Below are 6,378 nucleotides of genomic sequence, written 5' to 3'. Positions count from 1 at the left end.
AACACAGAATCATGAGTCTGCTTCCTACTTCATCACCACACCCTCTGACTACACTGCCTTACACTGACGACACCCAACTTTCTATGAAAACCCACACCAACCACTCAGCCTCACCACATTCATCCACACTCACCACCTAAAACATGTATATGTATTATGTCTTTATTTATTTACACTCGAAAATCATTGAGAGCACAGCCCTCATTTACAATGACATCAAGCAGGATAAGCAATGAAAAATAACAAACATACATATACATATATACGTACACATACACACATAAGCATATGCATATACTGTATACATACACACATATACGTATATATATATATACACATCATAGATAAACAAAATCAGAAGTAAAGGAGTTAATAATTAAAGATCTAAAATGGCCATAAGAGACCAGTGCCTTGATTTTTAAAGTGCCTTGTAGCAAATTCCAAGCTGATGGTGCAAAGATGCCAAAAGCAGATCTTCCAGTATAGAAAATGTCATAAAGATGAGTCAAAGCTTCCTCCAATTAAACAGTTCAAAAACTGAAGCCATCCTAGTCGGCACACCTCACCAAGTTCAGTCATCTCTCATAACTGCTTTCCTTCTCTGGTCAAGACATCCATCTTTCACCACTCATCACCAACCTAGGTGTAAAAATGGACCCTCATCTAACGTTTGAACCACACATAAAACACATCTGATAAAACATCATTCTTCCATCTCAAGAACATTGAAAAACTCCTCACCTCACTCATCCCCCAAGACGCTGACTACTCCTTTGTCTCCTCCAGGCTGGACTACTGTGATGCACTTCTCATCGGGATCCCTGGCAAGAGTGTACAGAAACTCCAGAACAGCCCTGCCCAGATCCTGATGAGAGTGAAGAAACAGATTACATCTCATTATCCTGCACTCACTGGCTTCCTGTCTCTCTCAGGATCAAATATAAAATCTCATAACTTACCCATCAATGCAAACACAGCAATGCCCCTCCTAAAAGAGCCTTTCTCTAAACCCTCTCCCTAAAACCACTGTTTTTATACCTTGTTTTACGCTCAGGTCCTTAACTCTGCCTGATTTTACCGTTTTTTTGGTTTTATTCCAATTAGCACTTTGAGATTTCTGTTCAAATCCGTAAAGTGCGTTATAAGTCAAATGTATTATTATTATTATATCAAAGGTGCACTGTGCAGATTCACTGAAACACTGGGACCACATTTTGCTCTGAGGACAGTTTGTGTATAGAGTCATGAACATACCACAGAATCTGTACACTTCTCCAACTTTTACATTTCTCTACCTAAACTCCAGTGCACATTTAAAAAATCCCAGTTTGTTTCATGTCTTGGGAATCCATTTGATCATGAGCTCATAAAGTCTGCCTGTGTTTTAAAGCCTTTTAATAAGCAGTAGGCTAATTAATTGTTAATAAGTCAATTATAAAACCTTATTCGATGCTTATAAACATAAATAAGTCTATGTTAGTGTTAATACAAACATATTTTACACATGTATTATTGTAATTATACATCAAATTAGAAACATGTAAACAGTTGATATACCGGTCATAAACATGACTAAAACATTCACTAACATGAATAATCGTATTCGTTTATTTAACCAGGAAAGAAACTCATTGAGATTAAAAATCTCTTTTTCCAAAGTGTCCTGGTCAAGACAGACAGCAGCACAATGAACAGAGTTTCACACAAACAACGAGCAGCTAAACATACCAAAATATATCATTAGACATTAGAAGACAAAAATAACCAATCTGAACAGTAAATGTTCAGACTTCATGAGTGTTCAAAGTATAAAACACTTGTATTAATTGTAAAATATGAATGAAAACACAACGATGAGCTTTCTTACTTTATTTATATTGTTTTTTGGTACATACATCAATATTACATTCGTCAAGACAAGAGAAGGTCTAAAACAGTGGGTGCACATGTAATGATGAAAGGTGACACAAGAGAGCGCTGTTTCACTGCACTGTGAAAAGACACCATCAGAAACATGTTGTGGGTCATTGGATACTGAAACCACTCCTCAACACTGCACATATTTATATAAAATATAAAAAAATCTGTTTGTTTCATGTGGTTTGTCAGACAGAGTCTCTGGTTAGAGTACTTTTCATCTGTTTGTTTGTTTTGTTATTGCAGAGTGTGTACTGACTGTGACTACAGGAAACAGACTTATAAAATGTATTATTATCTCCTTACTACCTGCAATCAATATCAAAACATGTGCAATTGCTAAATCCATTGAAAAAACTTTCTTTGGAGTTCATGTTTCCTGAAAGATTTACTTATTGTTTTTTTTTTAAATAATTCTATAAATGATGTCTGTACCTGCAAAACTATAATGCACCTCCCTGCAGGATTGTAAATATCACATTTTCTACAACAAATAAAGGAAAAATGCACAAAACAAATAACAGCAAATAAAATAAAATCTTTTGTTTATCAGACTCTGTTCAGTTTTGTCTCCAGATTGATGCAGCAGCTCATGTTGTTAAAGTTAAAGCTATAAAAGCCACACAGTTAAAGAATGTAAATACAAGAGAAAAAGTCAACACAACTAAGAATCATATAACATCATATAAAAATGAAGAAGAAGAAGATGACATCACATAAAAAAAAGAAGATAAAGAGGGATGGATAAAAGATAGATCATAAAATAAATATATAAAAGAAACAGAGAATTGAAGACTACAACATAAGAAGAAGGCTAATTAGCCGGATTAGGAATGGATAAAAACTATTAAGAGCGAATGGTTGAATAAAGGAAAGGATACATTAAAATAATTAAGTTATGATGTAGGAAAAAGTTAAGTCTTTCAAATTGAAGTGGTCTAACAATGACAAAAAGCTTGATTGCTTACTAACTCTGACTCTCTCTCTCTGTCTCTCTCTCTGTCTGTCTGTCTCTCTCTCTCTCTCTGTCTCTCTCTCTCTGTCTCTCTCTCTCTCTCTCTCTCTCTCTCTCTCTCTCTCTCTCTCTCTGACTTCTGAGCCTGTCAGGCACAAAACAAGAGCTTTAAGTGAACATACAGTATTCAAGGCAATTGCAGTCTGATTTGTGTGGGAAGGATCAGGAGCAATTTTTTCCAGTTTTCAACTCTCTTCCCCTTCTTTGACTTTAATATGTGGATTTTATTATTATTATTATTATTATTACTGGTGAAATCAATCTGGAGAAGTGTTTTACTTTTTTTCATGTTTTCAATATTCCCAGTCTCAAGTGTTAACTTTTCAAGTCAAACACTATCACATGTCGTGTCGCGTTCATTATCAATTCCATTTCAAACTTTGGATCAGTCTATGCATCTGTTGTTCCTCATCTGGTGATGCCACATTCACAAAGCACTGCAGGATGTCATGGCAGCTACACAAACCTCAGTCTGGAGCTTCCTCACATTTCACGACTGTTTGCATCTGTGAGGATCGGACACAAATACAGAAAGAGGTGAATGATAAATATTTAGAATTAGTGATTTTTGTGATAAATCAGGAATAAAGCAAGTCTGAGAGCGATGTATGTGTGTGTGTGTGTACTGACATGATTGTAGATCAGCCGTCAGTCTCTCTCTTTCGCTTTCTCTTCATGTTTGTCAAAAGGATGCAAACAGCAAAAGCAACCCAAAACACCAACACAGGAGTCAGGAACAACCAGGACTGTGTGTTACTGCCACCTGTCAGAAACATATATCACCAACATCAGTAACATAAACATCATGTCTCACTGAGAAGATGAACATTCACTGTTGCTACTTGTGTCGTTGTGTCACCTGGACTGCAGATGTTCCTAACATCGACATGAAGAGTCTTATTTTCAGCAGGGTTGGCTGCCACACATCTATAAGATGATGTGTGATCATGTCTGTGTACAGTGAGAGGCAGTGAGAGAGCAGAGCTGCTCTGGTTGATTATTTCCTCGTCTTTGTACCACAGCAGAGTCGTCTCTTCAGTCTTATTCACCAAACACAGAAAGGAGCAGCTCTCTGCGCTCACGTTCACAGCTTCCACTGCAGGAGCTGCTACAGACTCTGGAGAAGAAAATAACAAGTAAACGTTTTCAGGAGGGTGTTGATGTTATAAAACCAGAGTTATGCCACAAACAGCAGTGACATTATTCTTTTAATAATGTACATTATGCTTTTATGTTGATCTACCCAGACTCATCACGGTCTTCAAACTAGAGCTGCATTTTCTGTTGTCGAGACACAAATCTGAACATTTCTAGAATTCCTCTGGGCATCTTTCAGATGTAGCAATACAACAATCAATTTGATTTCTTGTGATTTAGGCAGGCAATGCTATATATCCGCTCAAATAATGTAAAAATATATGGACTACTGAGGTCACAAATAGGGCTAGGATGCCAATGACTGGAGTGAGTAAATATATGTTACTTACCATATACAGTGAGTTTATGACTTCTTTTGGAACTAATTCCTTTTTTAGGGTAAATACTATAAACACCAGAGTCATTCCGCTTTAGTCCTCTGATTGTGAAAAGACCAGTTTTGTTGTTCCATAAAAGTCTGTCCTTGTAAGTTTCCTCCAATATATCTATTTGTTTGTCCTTCACTTCAGCAATGTTAGTTCTTTCAAATAAAAGAAGTCCATTCTCCAAAGGATCAGGAAAAGTGATGGATCCTCCCTTAATGCCTGACTGGTGACTCTTCAACTTTACATCAGCAGATGAGACGATCACTGTAAAAAATAAATGTGTTAGTTAGGAGTTAGTTAGTTCTTTTTTAGATACATTTCAATAATATAATAAATTAAAAGTTTTAATGAAATAGATAAATATCTTACTGCATCTTTTAAAGACAAGGACACCAGTGCAGTGTAAGTTAAATACAGTAACATAGATAACTCAATTTATGGCCTCTAAAATCTATTAAACATAAAATATAACAGTTCATTAGACATGATCAGGTGAAATCACATTTACAGGTATGTGCAGAAAAAAAGTTACCTAATAAAAAGATGATGATCCTCAGGTGTAACTTCATTGTCGTTTTCAGATGTCAGACCCGTTCAGCACTCAGGAGTGTGTGAAACCTGCTCATGTCACCACCGAGCAAAGACCAAAATAAAAGCTAACCTTCTTCTTTAAAAAGTGTAGCTTCCTGCTTCAAAACAAACAAGAGGTTAAATTCTAAATGAAGCTTCTCAAATAACTCAGGGTCCTGCTGCCAGAGCATGTACCAAAGAACAAAACTTATTTGTGTCCTTGTTTTTTTCTATGATGTCAAAGTAATATTCATATCACTTTTATCTTCAGTGTGCATAATTCAAACTCTTGTTTAATCAGGGGTTTTCTCACAGCAATATTACAGTTACAATTTTCAGGATTTACAGCTGAAAAAACTCACTGCCATTAATAAATAAGTAAACATTTTGAAATTGGTCTACATATTTGCAGATTAGTTTACACATTTGTGGATCTTTTTACACATTTGTGGATCTGTGTACACATATTCAAATAGTTTCTCCACAATAATAACTCCATAACGATAAACATTTTTCCATCTATAGTACGACAATCACAAAATAGCATAAAGATGACTTGAATCACACAGCTACTTGCTGACTTTGCAGGGGTTACATTAAACCATACCCTTGAATCTACATTATTTTTGATTGGCTGAATAGGAAGGAGACATTTTTTTTGACATTTACATACAATGATAAATATTTGTGTGTGCATTGACAAATATTTCTGTGGATAGTCATTTATATAAAACATTGCATTAAAAGTTCCTTCTGTGTGCATTCATGAATATTGAGACTTATCAAACTCCATAGTTTTCTGTAGCTCTAATAGAGATCTAATTTGTGCTCACGCTGCAGTAGACATTTAATATACCTGAGCTGTCTTGAAAAGCAGGCCCCAATTGGTTCACTTGAGGTTCTTAATTTTCTTTACAATATTAAAAATATTGTTCTAAATGCAGCCCAATCAGTTTGAACCCTGTATCTAGAAATGTCCCCAGCCCAGCAATAATTTGCATTAAGCTTGTATCATTAGAAACTTGGTAGTATTTTTGAATGGTTGTGCATCCCGCACTCATTTCCTCCTGAGACTGGAAAGATCTGTATTTGTTGGAGCTTCCGATGACGCAAAAATCATAATTTTACTAGTAGCTCTACGAGCCCCAATATAGCAATGAGGTGGCTGCTGCCGACAGGCCGGTCTTCTACCTCGGCAGCCGCAGCAGAAGACCAGAAGGCTCGAGCTGGGGCGGACTGGTGGTGTCGGTGCTCTCACTGTTTGCCTCTGGACACAGACATAGAGTCTGTTTTCTACCAGGAATTTCCAAGATGCCAATTCCTTCAGGAAGAAATCTCGGAATCAATTGAGAT

The 6,378-nt window shown here is 36.3% G+C and overlaps 1 long non-coding RNA gene across 2 annotated transcripts; it reads right to left on the bottom strand.

Annotated features, from left to right (window-relative positions):
- Window positions 1–409: 409 nt before the first annotated feature.
- LOC110002751 (uncharacterized) lies at window positions 410–5,301 on the bottom strand. 2 transcript variants are annotated; one of them, XR_010664794.1, is made up of 7 exons: window positions 4,988–5,301; window positions 4,420–4,719; window positions 3,792–4,049; window positions 3,563–3,695; window positions 3,399–3,438; window positions 742–865; window positions 410–639 (listed from the first exon to the last, which is right to left on the bottom strand). It is a non-coding gene; the product is annotated as an uncharacterized lncRNA (long non-coding RNA). The 2 variants fall into 2 exon arrangements; XR_010664789.1 differs by lacking the exons at window positions 410–639; window positions 742–865 and having other exon boundaries at window positions 1,855–3,438; window positions 4,988–5,292.
- Between the last annotated feature and the right edge of the window lie 1,077 nt (window positions 5,302–6,378).

This window comes from Labrus bergylta, chromosome 1, assembly GCF_963930695.1.
Source record: "Labrus bergylta chromosome 1, fLabBer1.1, whole genome shotgun sequence".
NCBI classification, from domain to species: domain Eukaryota; kingdom Metazoa; phylum Chordata; class Actinopteri; order Labriformes; family Labridae; genus Labrus; species Labrus bergylta.
The sequence above is the reverse complement of the archived record's forward strand: the minus strand, read 5'-3'. Positions and strand labels throughout refer to the sequence as shown.